Source organism: Pholcus phalangioides, unplaced genomic scaffold (genome assembly GCF_987345545.1).
Source record: "Pholcus phalangioides strain wild (caught in Gottingen) unplaced genomic scaffold, Ppha-v1.0 ptg000010l_1, whole genome shotgun sequence".
NCBI classification, from domain to species: Eukaryota; Metazoa; Arthropoda; class Arachnida; order Araneae; family Pholcidae; genus Pholcus; species Pholcus phalangioides.
This window is the reverse complement of record NW_028301603.1, coordinates 22,918,420-22,938,020: the sequence shown is the minus strand read 5'-3', so window position 1 is coordinate 22,938,020 and position 19,601 is coordinate 22,918,420.

Here is a 19,601-nt window from a genome sequence, read left to right as displayed (position 1 = left end):
TGCATTCCGGGAATGATCTGGGCAATGCTCTCTAGTCTACTAAAACGTTCCTCAAACTTCTGAAAGTTTATCTCAATAATCTCTGAAATATTAGCAGTTTCATGGATACTAGGCGGCGGCTCAGTGATAGCAACCTCCGACAAAGAACGTTCATTTCCTACGACATGGACTTCATCATACAGCTTCATCATTTCATTCCTCAGCACGAGAAACCGGTCTCTCTCGGCTGCCTCTGCCCTTTTCCCATCACAGACTCTTGTGAACAGGAGGGTCATTTCATCCAAATGCTTGTAGAACTCACCATTGAAGACCTTGCTTCCAATAGGCGACAAAGGGCACTCGTCTGTCATCTTGATCTTAACCCTAACTATTCCAGTATTTGTATATTAAACACTACTTTACGCTGCAATTGCAAGCTAGGCTTAAATAAAAACAGAACAATTTTCTCCCAGTATCATATGTTCGTGCAATAAAAAAGACCGTATTAGTTCGAAGTATATCACAATTTACTTCCAAACTCAAAAAAAATGAATGTGAAACCACAAAAACAACAGCAAAAAGTATATAAATTAATTAAAATTATAGCGCTCAAGAACACAAGAACAAAATGTCAACACATGAGTTGACTTGACTTGTATGTGTATAGTGGACCGATGATTGTCCGAAAAGGTCTTGAATTGGCAACATGGCTTATGGAAGGCGGAATAGGAGCAAACAGGGCTCTGGGGCCCATGTTGTTTGGCTTTATTTTTTGCACCATAAATGCACTGCAAACAACCATGGTTATTTATTAAACATGCACATTTAAAATCGATTAAATTGACTAGAGCTCCCCCTCATGGGTGTGTGACAGATGCGGTCATGCAGGGCCCCACGCTTGAAGTAGTCTTGTATACGTAGTAATATAAAAATATTTTTTTCTTTTTACAAAAATAGAACACGATAGCCATGTTTCAACTATAGAAATGATAATGATTATTCAAAATGATACGACAAAAAAAACGAGAATCATTCGCAACTCGAGATAGCTCCACAGATTATTATCCCTACCGATCCCGCGTCTGGTAATCGTGGCCCTGGAATTGGCCTAATCCTGACGGTCTAGTAAGATTTTATTTTTGACTTGAAATCCGTTTAACTTAAATAATAATGCAGTTATTATACGTACATTGTAATTAAAATAATAGACGGATTAAGTACAATCGATTTTTCAGGCCCTTAATACCTTAATTTTTAGTTATTTGTAGTTTTTTTTTCATTAAAATTATGTCTTTTTTTTGTGCCTATTTTATTCATTTTTAGTGCCTTTTTGCCTGCCTATTTCGACCATCTTTAGTGCCTAAACTTCCGGGCTCTAATCATTCCAAGCGAGGCTGACGTACTTATTTTTTGGATCAAAAATGTAATCAGATGAAATCAAATATAATGTAAATAAAGTGTTCATTGACCATAATTCATCTAGAACAGTACGGTGAATTGGGATCATAAATACGAGGCATCACCAATTTTTGCTAAAAATATAACCGATTGTTGGTAGAATTACCGAAAATTGGGAAAAATGGAGAATTTTCTTAAAAAGGCATGCCATGAAAACAAAAGAAAGAGTGACAAAAAATGAATCGTTGTAACCGAGGGCGTTGAATTTCTTCGACGTTGTAAGCAACGTTCATGAAAATTCTTTTGTATGGGAATTAGTCATTCCGCCAAGAATTGTTGTTATAGAAAAATTGTCATTAAAACCGCGATCGTTATAAATAGGTCTGACTGGGAAAAATAAATTCAGGAAATTAAAATAAAATACAGTGGATCCCGCTTATAACGTTTTTCAAAAAACCGCCATGAGGAAACGTTGTAAGCGGGAAAACGCTTTTAACGGGAAATCTCAATTAGAATTACCTAGACCCCCAAAATTAGTTGTATCAAGCGGGAAAACGTTATAAATGGGAACGTTATAACCGGGATCGACTGTACACGAAAATTCATTCCATAAAAAAGGATACGAGGAGGGAAAAAACTGACGACAAAACGGAAACGCGTTTACACGCACCCTTTCATCGTAGGATTTCACGGAAAACTATTGCTCGGCCACCAGATTTTTTGACGCGACCTTGAACCACTTGACCTTCGATTTTCCGTCTACACGACACCATCTTATCGCAGACACTCCCTCTTTTCCCCAAAACGGACGACGAGACGGTGCGTGTAAACCGGCCTTTACATACCTTTCCCCTTCATGGAAATCTACACCGTAGATTTATAGATACGTCGGTATTCATCGTCATATAGCTCACATATTAAGGCCGGTTTACACGCACCGTTTTGTCGTCTGTTTTGGGGAAAAGAGGGAGTGTCTTCGATAAGATGGTGTCGTGTAGACGGAAAAAATCGAAGGTCAAGTGGTTCAAGGTCGCGTCAAAAAATCTGGTGGCCGAGCAATAGTTTCCGTGAAATCCTACGATAAAAGGGTGCGTGTAAACGCGTTTCCATTTTGTCATCAGTTTTTCCCTCCTCGTACCCTTTTTTTTTATCAATGAATGAATATCGAATGAATTTTCCTGTACAGTCGATCCCGGTCATAGCGTCCCCATTTATAACGTTTTCGCGCTTGATGCAAATAATTTTGGGGGGGGTCTAGGCGATTCTCATTAAGATTTCCCGTTAAAAGCGTTTTCCCGCTTACAACGTTTCCTCATGGCGGTTTTTTGAAACGTTATAAGCGGGATCCCCTGTATTTTATTTTAATTTCCTGAATTTATTTTTCCCAGTCAGACCTATTTATAACGATCGCGGTTTTAATGACAATTTTTCTATAACAACAATTCTTGGCGGAATGACTAATTCCCATACAGAAGAATTTTCATGAACGTTGCTTACAACGTCGAAGAAATTCAACGCCCTCGGTTACAACGATTCATTTTTTTGTCACTCTTTCTTTTGTTTTTATGGCATGTCTTTTTAAGAAAATTCCCCATTTTTCCCAATTTTCGATAATTCTACCTACAATCGGTTATATTTTTAGCAAAAATTGGTGATGCCTCGTATTTATGATCCCAATTCACCGTACTGTTCTAGATCAATTATGGTCAATGAACACGTTATTTACATTATATTTGATTTCATCTGATTACATTTTTGATCCAAAAAATAAGTACGCCAGCCTCGCTTGTAATGACTAGAGCCCGGAAGTTTAGGCACTAAAGATGGTCGAAATAGGCAGGCAAAAAGGCACTAAAAATGAATAAAATAGGCACAAAAAAAGACATAATTTTGATGGAAAAAAAAACTACAAATAACTAAAAACTAAGGGCCCAAAAAATAGCTGAAAAATCGATTGTACTTAATCCGTCTATTATTTTAATTACAATGTATAATAACTGCATTATTATTTAAGTTAAATGGATTTCAAGTCAAAAATAAAATGTTACTAGACCGTCAGGATTAGGTTACTAATTCCAGGGCCACGATTACCAGATACGGTTTCGGTAGGGATAATGATCTGTGGAGCTATCTCGAGTTGCGAATGATTCTCGTTTTTTTTGTCGTATCATTTTGAATAATCATTATCATTTCTATAGTTGAAACATGGCTATCGTGTTCTATTTTTGTAAAAAGAAAAAAATATTTTTATATTACTACGTATACAAGACTACTTCAAGCCACTATACACATACAACGCAGTCGAATGCCTGAGCGAGACATATTATATGAAGCCTGTGAGGAGAAACAAATTTCTAACTTTCCTCCGCTTTTCTAACACGGACTGCGTTCATCTGAAACAAAATCATTCACGGCTAATATCATCCGGTCAAAGCAAAATTAATACATGCCAGCACCAATCTCTCAGATCACTTAGTTGCGTCTAAATGGGGCTGGGGAAGGCGGCTTTCTGACGATAAAGGTCTGGACACACATATCCGCACCGTGCCAGGACCGTAGCTTGGGCGTCAGTTGGCCGTGGCTCTGCTCGTTCCTCTTCAGACCACACATTTCCGTGTGTTGCCCGTGTCGCTGCCGTATGCTGACTACTAGCTTAACGAAGCTGTGTCGATTGCTTCAAAGCTTTAACGCAGCCGGTTCGGTGTAATCAAAATGTTCAGTAAATTAATTAACAAGAGTGATTTGGATACAATAGCTCTAGCGTAAATTAACAATAATTAATTGTTTTAAACATTTCTGGAAATAATCTGTATAATCATCTGTAATAATCATGTATAATTTTTTTTATCTATCTGTATATGTGTGCGTGTTTGTTTTCTATAGAAATTTTTATTTTGTTTTTATTTTGGATTGATCTCCGATAGATTTTTTGTATGTGACAAACCCGCAAAAAAGGATAAGATCTTTAAATGCAGCTGAAAATAAAAAGACGGCAATTTGCTTAGTTTGACTGTATACATTCTTGTTTATAGATTGGAGAGAGGAGATTATTTACGGAGTGATAAAAGAGAGGGGAGAGAAGAAAAAAAGTCATATATATATGGAGAGTGGAACTCTCTTACTCACGTACGCACTCGTTTTTATTCAGAGTCTGCAAATGTATCACGATCCCCTTAAGGGAACTGGAGGTGTGCCGCTAGTCGCTCAAGTGATTTTGAAATGTGCTTGAGACCACTAGAGAGGTTTGTTTTGTTTTTTTTTTGTTACGGGCCACATCAGATAGTTCCAAGGGCCGCATTTGGAGCACAGGACATGGGTTAAGCATTTATGGTTTAACATGTCGCATCTGATGTGAGTACCAATTTAAATGTCGCCTATACTTTTCCATAAGAAAAAACCCAAACATTTTCGAACAGTTTCCCATTTAACAAAAATCTCCCCGGCAAAATTTATGAAACATAATTTTTTTTTTTTTTTTTTTAATATATATGAATCAAATTTATTGTTATCATATAACAGTACAAAAAGAAAAAAATTTACCAAGGAGTCAATCAAAAAATGGCCCATTCTGGTAAATGCTAGTAAAGATTAGTATGGAAAACAGAATAGTCAACTAAAAAAAAAAAATCAAAATTATTCAAATTAAAATAAAAGTTAATGGCAACAGAGGAGTGCAATTTAAAAAAACAGTTCTACATGCTGCAACTAAAAATATAATTTTTTTTTTAGATGTTGGAATGAAAGCAAAAACGACTAGATGCAGCATGTAGTTAAATTAAACTGTTACGTTATTTAAGGATTATATGAGCAAGTGAAAAAAAACATTAAAACAAATTTTCTATACCATCTAGTGAGAATATGTATTGCTTGACACACTTTTTAAAGGATGATAAATTAGTATTGTGAGTGATTTCTGGTGGTAATGTATTGTAGAATTTTGGGATAAGGTAAGTAAAATGTTTCTTCAACAGTGTTTTATGAGGCAGCGGAAGTGAATACATATTATTTAATCGATTTGAAGATCGAGATGTATTTAAAGGCAAGGAAAATTGACCTTTGAATAGGAGGAGAATAGATTTATAGAAATATAATTGACGTAATGTAAGTATTCCAAGATGTTGATGAAGTTGTATTGATGGTGTAGTAAAGTTATTTGTGATGATTCTAATTATTTCCCATCAAAGTTGTGAAAATGCTTATCCATATGTTTTCTACATATTACGCTAGTGCCACAGAACCGGGACAAGGTGCATCTAAATAATTTCGGGGCACCAAAAATGTTTAGGACACCCCCTCCCTTTAACAAGATTTCATATATTTTGTGGGAAGAGGGGATCGGCATACTGAATACACACAAACGCTAAGAAATACCCCCATACAAAAAATATATATAACTACTCAAATGTGAATTAACACAAAAATAAATTAAATGGAGGTAATTTTAAACTAATGTGAGAAACCGTTTCCGAAATTAAGGAAAACTTTAGAATCGATGGATTAAAAATAATTGAAAGAAATTATTTCAGTACCAATGAAAATTAGAATTAACAAAAGAAATAATTTCGGAATTATTGAAAATTCAGAATTAATGAAAATAACAATTCCAGAATTGATGAAAATCAAGAAATAAATAGAATTAATAGTTCGGCAATTGATGAAAATTGAGAAGCGAAATAAAATTAAAAAAAAAAGAGCTCTTTTATAGAAAAATATATCTGCTCTCTCTCTCCCGAGACCGCACCGTCACCGTAAAAATATAAAATAAACTACTCGGTGACGGTGCGGACGCGGTGCGGTGACCGTGCTCGGTTACGGTGCGGATATGTGTGAACGGCTGCATTGCTTAGCAAAGAATTATTCTTTGACCGTGTGATGACCTACACTCGGCCGACGCACGTGTCGGGCACGGTGCGGATATGTGTGTCCAGACCTTAAGTAATACTGAGATTTGTGAAATTTTAAAAAGAGCAATTTTTTTTTTTGAAGTTTTCAATGCCCGTAATATTCAAGTTTTACAGATTATGCCTCTGAAATTCACTAATAAACTTAAAACTGGTAAAATAGGCATTTATGGCACGATAATTTCAAAAAAGGCATTTTTACCGGAAAAGTTTAAAAATAAGTAAAAAAAAACCATTTATGTGGCATTTTGCCTGAACTTCCGGGCTCTACTAAGGACGAATCGTTTGCACCAAAAAAATTTCGCAGAATCTTCGATATCATTTTAACCGTGTTTGGCTGTATAAATAAAGTACTTTTTTTAATTATAACTTTGCGATCTGCAATTGCTGAACTGGTCAAAAACATTTTTTGATCAGTATTGGCACCTAAAACTTTTTTTATGTAGATACGGAATTTCGGGCTGAGGGTAGTACGAAATGTTTTGCACGCTATAATCCATTTTGCTTATCGAGAAACTTCTGAAAGTGGTATTTTAACTCAAGTAGAGAGTTACGGCAGTCTCTCGATAATTCGAGGAGGATCGGACCGAGGGCACCTCGGATTAAGTAAACAATTACGAAGAAAACGGTCAAACTTTTTGCACATCTCTCGGCGACCCCCGAAAGTTGAAATGGTATTATAGGCTTTATAGACTTCATTCAAAGGAGTCTATAAAATCCACGTATCAGAAGACATATTTCAGGGCACTTTTTGCCTTTTACCGACCTCAGTTGTACGTATTTTTCTTGCCCTGCGCATAGGCGGAGATAGACTTGGAAGTCTGGGGGAAAGGGGCATGATGATAATGTCAATTCATATATACGCATATACATTATATCTGTCGACTTCAATTTTGACGCTGGGGGGGGGGGGGTGCATCCCCCCAGGTGTATCTCCACCCATGGCAGTGCGCCAACATTTTTTTGTTAGGTAACTTTCGTTTTTTGTGAATAGTTCGTTTCTTTTTTTTTTTTGTATTTTGATTTTATATTATGTTCCGTCCACTTCATCGATTCTTTAATATAGTAAATTATGTCTCTGACCTGCGATTTCTTTTATTTTTCTTCCTGCTCTTCTGCAACTGATGTAATTGGTAAAGAGTGAATAGCAAGAGCGCGTCTTCCATTGTGGACATCCATCAACAGTCACAAGCTGGATCGCAAGATAAAACGGTTGAAAAATCGTTGCGTGTAGACACCCCCAAAAAATGACACGATTTTCAGACCGGTTTGGTCCCCCCCAAAACGGACGACAAAACGGTGCGTGTAAACCGGCTTTTAAACATAAAAATCAATATCCTAATGGTGGTGAGGCCCCAATCTTCATAATTCTATCTCTCTAGTTATATAAATTCCCTGTAAAACTCAAATTCAACAAAAAATACATGTCAACCTATTCTTGCAAAAAAAAAAACAATATACAATCACGAAAACACTGTGAAGAAGTTATGTTCTTTCCCTGAACAACACAGAATCCCGTCATTCAGATGACACACGCACTACTCTTTTCAAGTCTCTTTGTGGATCAAGTCTCTCTATGGGAGTCATTATCGCGACACAAAGCATATCGATTCCGACATGGCGACAAGCCGTCTCGAGCGTCCGACAAGACAACAGTCTCTTCGCGCACACATTGATGTTCGTCTTCTTTGTGGTTTTGTTTTCACAGGCCGACTTGACCGGGCGGCTTTCGGATTGTCGGAGATGCCACCCATCAATCCAAAGGTGTTGTGGATAAAGGCCGGTTTACACGCACCGTTTTGTCGTCCGTTTTGGGGAAAAGAGGGAGTGTCTGCGATAAGATGGTGTCGTGTAGACGGAAAAAATCGAAGGTCAAGTGGTTCAAGGTCGCGTCAAAAAATCTGGTGGCCGAGCAATAGTTTCCGTGAAATCCTACGATAAAAGGGTGCGTGTAAACGCGTTTCCATTTTGTCGTCAGTTTTTCCCTCCTCGTACCCTTTTTTTTTATCGAATGAATTTTCGTGTACAGTCGATCCCGGTCATAACGTCCCCATTTATAACGTTTTCGCGCTTGATGCAAATAATTTTGGGGGGGTCTAGGTGATTCTCATTAAGATTTCCCGTTAAAAGCGTTTTCCCGCTTACAACGTTTTCTCATGGCGGTTTTTTGAAACGTTATAAGCGGGATCCCCTGTATTTTATTTTAATTTCCTGAATTTATTTTTCCCAGTCAGACCTATTTATAACGATCGCGGTTTTAATGACAATTTTTCTATAACAACAATTCTTGGCGGAATGACTAATTCCCATACAGAAGAATTTTCATGAACGTTGCTTACAACGTCGAAGAAATTCAACGCCCTCGGTTACAACGATTCATTTTTTTGTCACTCTTTCTTTTGTTTTTATGGCATGTCTTTTTAAGAAAATTCCCCATTTTTCCCAATTTTCGATAATTCTACCTACAATCGGTTATATTTTTAGCAAAAATTGGTGATGCCTCGTATTTATGACCCCAATTCACCGTACTGTTCTAGATCAGTTATGGTCAATGAACACTTTATTTACATTATATTTGATTTCATCTGATTACATTTTTGATCCAAAAAATAAGTACGTCAGCCTCGCTTGTAATGACTAGAGCCCGGAAGTTTAGGCACTAAAGATGGTCGAAATAGGCAGGCAAAAAGGCACTAAAAATGAATAAAATAGGCACAAAAAAAGACATAATTTTAATGGAAAAAAAACTACAAATAACTAAAAACTAAGGGCCCAAAAAATAGCTGAAAAATTGATTGTACTTAATCCGTCTATTATTTTAATTACAATGTATAATAACTGCATTATTATTTAAGTTAAATGGATTTCAAGCCAAAAATAAAATGTTACTAGACCGTCAGGATTAGGTTGCTAATTCCAGGGCCACGATTACCAGACGCGGGGTCGGTAGGGATAATAATCTGTGGAGCTATCTCGAGTTGCGAATGATTCTCGTTTATTTGTCGTATCATTGTGAATAATCATTATCATTTCTATAGTTGAAACATGGCTATCGTGTTCTATTTTTGTAAAAAGAAAAAAATATTTTTATATTACTACGTATACAAGACTACTTCAAGCCACTATACACATACAACGCAGTCGAATGCCTGAGCGAGACATATGAAGCCTGTGAGGAGAAACAAATTTCTAACTTTCCTCCGCTTTTCTAACACGGACTGCGTTCATCTGAAACAAAATCATTCACGGCTAATATCATCCGGTCAAAGCAAAATTAATACATGCCAACACCAATCTCTCAGATCACTTAGTTGCGTCTAAATGGAGCTGGGGAAGGCGGCTTTCTGACGATAAGTAATACTGAGATTTGTGAAATTTTAAAAAGAGCGATTTTTTTTTTGAAGTTTTCAATGCCCGTAATATTCAAGTTTTACAGATTATGCCTCTGAAATTCACTAATAAACTTAAAACTGGTAAAATAGGCATTTATGGCACGATAATTTCAAAAAAGCCATTTTTACCGGAAAAGTTTAAAAATAAGTAAAAAAAAAACATTTATGTGGCATTTTGCCTGAACTTCCGGGCTCTACTAAGGACGAATCGTTTGCACCAAAAAAATTTCGCAGAATCTTCGATATCATTTTAACCGTGTTTGGCTGTATAAATAAAGTACTTTTTTTAATTATAACTTTGCGATCTGTAATTGCTGAACTGGTCAGAAACATTTTTTGATCAGTATTGGCACCTAAAACTTTTTTTATGTAGATACGGAATTTCGGGCTGAGGGCAGTATACGAAATGTTTTGCACGCCATAATCCATTTTGCTTATCGAGAAACTTCTGAAAGTGGTATTTTAACTCAAGTAGAGAGTGACGGCAGTCTCTCGATAATTCGAGGAGGATCGGACCGAGGGCACCTCGGATTAAGTAAACAATTACGAAGAAAACGGTCAAACTTTTTGCACATCTCTCGGCGACCCCCGAAAGTTGAAATGGTATTATAGGCTTTATAGACTTCATTCAAAGGAGTCTATAAAATCCACGTATCAGAAGACATATTTCAGGGCACTTTTTGCCTTTTACCGACCTCAGTTGTACGTATTTTTCTTGCCCTGCGCATAGGCGGAGATAGACTTGGAAGTCTGGGGGGAAGGGGCATGATGATAATGTCAATTCATATATACACATATACATTATATCTGTCGACTTCAATTTTGACGCTGGGGGGGGGGTGCATCCCCCCCAGGCGTATCTCCACCCATGGCAGTGCGCCAACATTTTTTTGTTGGGTAACTTTCGTTTTTTGTGAATAGTTCGTTTCTTTTTTTTTTTTATTTTGATTTTATATTATGTTCCCTCCACTTCATCGATTCTTTAATATAGTAAATTATGTCTCTGACCTGCGACTTCTTTTATTTTTCTTCCTGCTCTTCTGCAACTGATGTAATTGGTAAAGAGTGAATAGCAAGAGCGCGTCTTCCATTGTGGACATCCATCAACAGTCACAAGCTGGATCGCACGATAAAACGGTTGAAAAATCGTTGCGTGTAGACACCCCCAAAAAATGACACGATTTTCAGACCGGTTTGGTCCCCCCCAAAACGGACGACAAAACGGTGCGTGTAAACCGGCCTTAAGAAGACCCACCCAGTCTTCCTCAGGGGCCCATCAGTCACCTTATTGCTATGGCGTCAATAGCCATCGCTATCAGATGAAGCGGGAGAGTTCCAATTTCCAGCCCAATATAATATAATAATAAGAGAAAAGGGAAAAGGGGTCTTAAGCCATTTAAATGTACAAAACATGCTCTTTCGCCTCCATCAACACTCCTTAATTTTATGGCCACTTACTTAGAGGGCCCTACACACGCTCAGTTATACCTGCGCAGTTATGCCTGTACAGGCATAACTGAGCGTGTGTAGGGGCCGTCAGTTGACCTGCACAGGCGACCTGAAGGGAATGGTTTTTCGATTCGGTATAACTGTGCAGTTATGCCTGCGCAGGTATAACTGAGCGTTTGTATGGGCCATCAGGTATAACTGCGCAGTTTTTTTTCCCCGCTTTCTTATATTCGCCCTTCTCTCTCTTTCTTCCCTCTTCTTTTTTCACTGATAATGTAATAGAACAACTGAATAACTTGTTTAGGAGAGGGATTCCATTTAATTAGAAGAAAATTTTCTAATGGCGTAATTTTCACGATATTTTCTTGCAATTTCATATCAAATAAAAAAATCGAAATAAAATTTTAGAAATATTTTGACCATTGTTAAAATTCGCAATTGTGTTTCTGAAATCACTCTTTTCAATAAATTTGCCCGAAATTATGCACCGAAACACACAAACTTTATATTCAAATAATGTGCTATGACTATTAATTGTTTATTGATTATTTAGAGAAGAGGTTTTTAACCAGGGTTCTTGGAGATTTTAGGGGCCCCGTGACATCAGATTATTTTAGTATTCTTTCACATGTACTTCCTTTAGAAATCAAGCACGTGTTTATACGAGTCAGTTAATGTTTGCAATTTCAAACGCAGGATTCCTACTCCTTTCTTGACCGAAAACCAGCAAGCATCAACAGGACAAAAATCACTGCAATTTATTATTTTCTTTTACATGTAATTCTCAATGAATCTCATTGAATTTGTTTTTTGGACACATCTCGTCAGATTGCAACGAATTTCAACTTTCAGCTCAAACATTGAAAGAAAAAAATTCAGATGAAATTACGCTAGTTAAACGTAAGAAAACAATCGAAAAATTCTTTGAGAGAGATATACGATTGATAATATAATTATATCATTGAGTAATACTATTAATATACATACTATGCTTCCTAATAAGTCAATTTCTAATTGAGTTGAATTAATCGTAAGAGGTCGCGTGAAAATGCGGTTTTCTTTCAAGGAAAAACACTACGTAAGTTACCGTATAATAAAATTATACGGTAAAATAAATTTATTACGGTACGAAATAAATTTTCAAGTCAAAAAAATTATTTGTTTTAAATCGACGCTATCGCGAAAAGAAAATACTATCATACGATGCTGAAGGAGCATGTATTCTCCCTATCTGTATATATCTGCACCCTATCTGTATATTCAGAGGAGAAACAATGCTTGTTTTCGAAGATACAGTCAACGCTTGTTATGAGAACTTCACGTTATAGCGACAAAGACTGGTAGGGTAGGTCCCAAATGTTTTATGTTTTACTTATATAACGACCGTCCCAATCAGGCCCGACCACACCCCCAAGTCTTCCCCTCGCTACGACCTTGCTCTAAATATAACGTCTATTCTCGACGAGACGAAGGGGTCGTTATATCGGGCGTCGATTGTAATACCAAAATTTCTCTTTTATTGCCTATACGTATTGTCATAATCACTGTAGATATGGATAGCATTCTTGATAAGCATGAGTAGGCAGTAGTGCCTTTTACTTAAGTCATGAAAATCGGTCATTATGAGAGGTTTTAGTAACATCAAAATACATTATTGTACTTATGGTGTAGATTCAACAAACATCTTCCGTTACAGCAGTCCTCCTCAAAGTGTGCGTCGCGGCTCTTGGGTATCATCCCCCTGCCCCTCCCCACCCACATCCTGCCGCAGGGCACAGAGGCTATTCTCTTTGCCGAGCCGCCACTATAGTGAATTTTTTAACGTGGGAAAAAAGAATGATTGGAATCATCTCGGGCTCTGAAACCAGAATCCTGATCCCAATCCCATCTTTGTGGGGGTAGGGGGGAAATGGCTCGAATGATGACAATATTCATTAGTAAAACCAGCCCCCGGGGATGCAGGACCCCAGATGGTGTGGAGATCTGTGACAGTAGGCTTTACCGATCAATTTACAGTTACAATACATCTGGAATGTACAGCGCACATTCAAAGGGAGAAAAAAACACTTTAGCTCTGATGAAACAAGTACGAATTTCTGTGTGCAATATTAGTTTTTTTTTTTTTTTTTTTTTTTTTTTTTTTTTTTGCCCAAGGCCCATATTTACAAAGGCTTCCTAGCTAAAATGGTCTGAGTTTTCGAAAACTGATGTTTTCCTCTCGTCCCCCCATCACCCCCTTGTGTCCATTCATAGCCTGAATAGTCCTACTTTGGGAAACACCGATTTCAACACTCCACCAGAGTTTTGTTCAGAGTTCAGTTTAGTTTAGTTTTCACGACTCGGGGTTTATAATGACGAGCGATCTTCGAAACGGGCAGCGCGAATGTTTGGAAGAATTCATTGAAATGTATAGGAATAAGAAATGCTTGTGGCAGGTGAAAACTAAAGATTGCCATAACAAAATTAAGAAAGATGATAGTTATGAGAGATTGGTGTGGAAAATGAGAGAAATAGATCCTCTAGCGAAAAGAGACAGTGTTGTTAAAAAAACAAACAGTTTGCGAAGCAATTTCCGAGAGGAATTGAAAAAAAAGAAGCTTTGAGTAGGTATCTTGATCCATTCTGAGAAAATTATGCCAATCTTTTGGTGCAAATCTCAATTCCTGTAATAATTTAACGTGCGAATATTGTTGCCTTTTTTTTAAAACCAATCTTTGTACCACGTTACTCGTTTTTTCCTTTTTTTTTGGGTTAATAACTTTCAGTGTCATAACCAATCCAACTACACCCAAAGCATCATCTGTGGAAATCATACTAGAAAATTCCGAACTTTATAGACTATGAAAAAATCCGAACTGATCAAAAGACCGCGAAGACAGAGATCGAAGAACGAAAATATCCCCACAGATTGCATAGAACCGGTTCCAGAAGCTTCGCCTGCACAAGTATAACTGAATGGTGTGGATGCATCGAACCGTTCAGTTATGCCTGCACAGTTATGCCTGTACAGGTATAACTGTGCAGGCATAACTGAACGTGTGTAGGGCCCTTAAAGGGCCCCTTCAAAGTTTGCGTAATAGCCGCTCCGTATTCTTCTTTTCTCTCTCTCTCCCCCTATATACTGAAGCCTATTGACCATTGTATTGCCACCTGCAGGCAATAATTAATTTTTTTCAATGCAGAAAGGTCATCGAAATTAAAATTACAATACCAATTACATTTAAAAATTTAACTGCAAATAAAAGTTTAATTGTATTTAAAAATTCGGTTATAAAAATTTGAAATGTTAAATAATTGATTTTTGCTGTGATAAAATTTCAATATCATGTGGAAAAATTTCGGTTTGTATGATATTCCCCAAATTACAGTGAGCCTATCTTTAACGGTAAATTTCTATCTGCCCCATTACAGTATCTCCATAAGAACCTGAAATATTTAATTAATTAATAATTTAGTTAAATTAATATTTAATTTTCACCGTATAAGCCGCACTTCCCGCTTTTTTTTTGGATTTCTATTTCTCACAGTGAAGGGAGTTGGGCGCAGATCAAGGATGGAAATGTACAGTGCTTATGAATGACGATTCGATGAAGTTTTCATAATGCCCACAGGATGAGCACCGACAAAGGCAATGTAATCACCAATAAGAAAAATGACTATGGGTCAGTCCCATAGATACAATATAACCATTAATCTTATGTTTATAATCAGTCGCATATCTTTGGCTGGCTTTTTTGAATATTTTCAAATAGTTTTCATTAGCGTCTAAGCTGTTGGAACAAGGTTGGTGTGCTTGGTCTACATATTTCTGTTGGCATAAACATGGAATATTGTAAAACCGAACGTGGAAATGATATGTTGGTTTACGTGTGTGTTTAAAAGTTTTTTCCCCCATAATTCATGTTCCGAAATTAGAAAAACTTTTAATGCAATTCAAAATGAATTAGACTATTATTAATTTTCTTTGAGTTTTTTGTTGTATCTTAAAGAGAAATACAGGTTATACGGATGACAAAAAATAATGTAGTACTTTTTAAAATGAAATTGTTTGAATTCAATTTAAATTGCAATAAATTGAAATCTTCTACGTATCTTTAAAAAAAAAAAAAAATTATGGTAGTTCAAAATACCATCACTTATCATTCTTTAAATCATCATCGGGTTTTTACTGCGATATTCACGTATATAAGTGTAAATAAAATGATACTCAAAGCACTGAAAATAAATAAAGGTTTAGATATTGTGGAGTGTTTATATGTACGATACGAATTAATTTTAAAATTAGAATTATCCTAATAAATGTAGGCTATAATCAGAGGCGGATTTATAGTTTTCCCACCTGTGGGCTATTCAAACCTTGCCTTCCTTCTTCCTTTCTAATTCATGTTCTTGATCACCAATTACTTAATTTTGGTCACGCCCTTTCACTTGAACTTGTCGTCTTGGGATAAAGCTCGCATATCCCCCTCCACACCTAGGAAATATACCTGTGAATATAATAATCTTACATTGTCTGTTAATGTTAATTCACTTGTATTTTAAGAAGAAATTTTTACTAATCGTTGACTGGAGCCGTAGACCAAGCACACCAACCTTGTTCCAACAGCTTAGACGCTAATGAAAACTATGTGAAAATATTCAAACAAGCCAGCCAAAGATATGCGACTGATTATAAACATAAGATTAATGGTTATATTGTATCTATGCGACTGACCCATAGTCATCTTTCTTATTGGTGATTACATTGCCTTTGTCGGTGCTCATCCTGTGGGCATTATGAAAACTTCATCAAATCGTCATTCATAAGCACTGTACATTTCCATGCTTGATCTGCGCCCAACTCCCTTCGCTGTGAGAAATAGAAATCCCAAAAAAAAGCGGGAAATGCGGCTTATACGGTGAAAATTAAATATTAATTTAACTAAATTATTAATTAATTAAATATTTCAGGTTCTTATGGAGATACTGTAATGGGGCAGATAGAAATTTACCGTTAAAGATAGGCTCACTGTAATTTGGGGAATATCATACAAACCGAAATTTTTCCACATGATATTGAAATTTTATCACAGCAAAAATCAATTATTTAACATTTCAAATTTTTATAACCGAATTTTCAAATATAATTAAACTTTTATTTGCAGTTAAATTTTTAAATGTAATTGATATTGTAATTTTAATTTCGAGTGTCATGTACATGAAGTTACATACAATGATCTAATTAAAAGTCTGATTTCATTCTTTTCACTGGAGAGTTGTTACTTTAGAGTTGAAAGAAAATCAAAAATCGATTGACATTTGCAGTGGTATCAGAGACAGAGATGCTGTTTGTGCCCAGGGTACTTTGTGGAATGGGTATGAGCACCCAGAGAAATGTGATTTAGAAACCAAAATTTTCTACTTCAAGATCAAGACAGGAACCCACAAGTTCCAAACACTTCCGGCATCCTTGGCCAGTCAAAGGTGCCGACATGAAGGAAACATTGAGGAGCGGGGGGGGGGGCTGAAAATCGCCATTCATTCCGTTTATAAGGGACTCAAATCCCGACAAAAAGTGGGAAATGCGGCTTATACGGTGGAAATTAAAATTTAAAAATTTATTTGATCTCAATTTTTTATTTGGGTGAGCTCTTCAATCCCTCACTGCGAGAAATGGAAATCCCGACAAAAATGTGGCTTATATGGTAAACATTAAATTTTAAAAATTTAATGATTTCGATGAATACTTTCCTTTATTTGTTAAAAATTAAAACAGATGGGCAGGGGGAACATTTCCAATAAATGAGAAAGGAAATTAGTTCCATTTTTTACGCCTAAAGCAACTACCCTATTTATAAGATCACAACAAATATATGAATTTTAAAGCAATTCAAATTTGTCGCGATGAAATGAGCTTGCGACAAATTTGTACCGCGACGAAATGAGCCTGCGACAAATTTGTACCGCGACGAAATGAGCCTGCGACAAATTTGTACCGCGACGAAATGAGCCTGCGACAAATTTGTACTGCGACGAAATAAGCCTGCGACAAATTTGTACCGCGACGAGTTTGTAGCACGACGAATTGACGCTGCGACAAACTGACTGCGACGAATTGTCCCGCGACAAATTGACCTAGACCCGAGTAGAAGTAGTGTAGATACATGTGATACGTGCTTACGATAAGAGTGTAACACGAGAAAAGCGATTAAATGAAAAACATGAAGATTTCTCGATACTTTCACATCTTGGAATAATTTCAGAGAGAGAAAAGAGAAAAAATATATTTTTTCCTTTCTCTCTATTTTATATATTGTCCTATCATTTTACATATTTTATATATATATAATCTAAATTTTTTTCAAACTACCTTTTAGGTTAACTTCCCAGCTGTTGTGTTTGCATTTGTATAAAGTACACAAAACATAAAATGCATTAATGCATGATACACTTTTCTTTTTTTTTGGTGGCAACAGCCGGTTGTGTGGGTGTTCTCCAGAGCTCCAATTTACCAACTTATTTTTATTTATTTTTTTATTTGTGTTTATTTGTTTATTTTTTTTCGATATTATTTGAAAAATTACTATATAGTGTGAGATTCAGAATGATAACATACACATAGTGAGTGAAATTTTAATGAATTACTTAATATTAACGTAACGAGAGCTCTGATCAACCATCATAAACAAGAGCGTTCGTCATGGCGGATGATTCGTGTGGTACGTGTGGTACAACGATTACGATTTCTGATGACAAAATCCAGTGCAGTAAATGTAAGAACACTTTCCATTACAGTTGTGAAAATCTGCTTCGAAAACCCCGAAGAGATCGCCTCACAAATTGGATCTGTCTTAAATGTAAAGAATCGCCCAAACTTACTGCGAACGATCTGACTGTACAACGGAACCAAACAACTGCATCTCAAAATACTGAAGAACCATTGTCCGTGGACGACATTCAAACCGTGTTTCCATTCGACGTCGAAAGCTTACCGGAAGAGGTGAAAAATGTGGTTACCGTAATCAACGAGGCATTCCAATCTCACATCAAATCGTTAAAGACATTCATATGTAATCAATTCAGAGAACTCAGTGATCAAAACAAAATGTACCAGCTTCAAATAACCGATATGCATGAAAAACAGCAAGAATTATCCTCTGAGAATTCTCAGCTAAAATCCGATGTTAAGAAACTACAAATTGAAATCGGTGAACTTCAGCAATACTCCCGTCGATGCAACGTTGAAGTCCAGGGGCTTCCTGAGACAGAAAATGAAGATATAAATACTCTGAAAGAGAACTTGGTGAATTTAATTGAACCGGATCTGATGGAAAATATTACTGTGATACACAGAGTGCCTACCGTGAAAAAGGACAAAATCAAGCCCATTATCATTCAATTTGACAAAAAATCCAATCGAGACTATTTTCTGAGAACGGCCAAGTCCAAGAAATTGCTTGCCTCATTAGTGGACAGCAGACTTAGACCTACATCTATATATTTCAATGAACACTTGTGCCCGTATATGAAATGTGTTTTATTACTCTAGAATGCATAAAGAAGAGACAGGATTTAAACATTGTTGGATCCGTGACGGTAGGATTTACATGCGTAAATTAGATGATTCCAGGGTGTTCAGAATCGCCCATGTGGATGATTTAACACACGTTAACTGATTTCTAATATGAATCAAAATTTCAAATTGAACACCCTGGAAGATCTACAAAAATTTTTAACTGTCAACAGCGATAGTTCCAACAATTGTATATCGCAGTATAATTCTCATTTCAATATAATACATTTAAATATAAGAAGTGTAAGAGCTAACTTTGATAATTTCGTAACTTACATGGATAGCTGCCTCCACTATATAAACGTTATAGTCCTTTCAGAGGTTTGTATTCGATGAGGAAATTGAACTTTATAATATACCAGGTTTTAATCTATTTTCATGTTGCAGAATCTATAATAAATCAGGTGGTATATTGGTGTATACTAATAAGTCCTTGGTTTACAACAAATTAACATCCGTCACAATGCAAACAGCGGAAGTAATTGGTGGCCATCAGCCCTCACTGAAATTAACTCTCCTTTGTTTGTATAGATCTCATTCATTCACCATCTCAAACTTCGTTGAAGAACTGGATTCAACGTTAAATACCATTAAAACGAAAAATATTATATTAATCGGTGACATCAATATAGATATACTTAATCCTGCTTCAAATGACGAATCAAATTACATGGATATATTGTCAGGATATGGATTATTTCCACTGATCAGTGATGTAACGAGACACACATCTGGTACTTGTATCGATCACATATATTTACGTAATTCATCAACATTATTGGATATTACTCGTCCATAATCGAAACTGATATTACCGATCACTACCCGATTGTTTGTAAGTTACAATTTGATTCTCCTAACTTAAATAAATCGAATACAGTCGTGCAAGCAATGAAAAGGAAAGTTATTAACTACACTGCTATGATATCA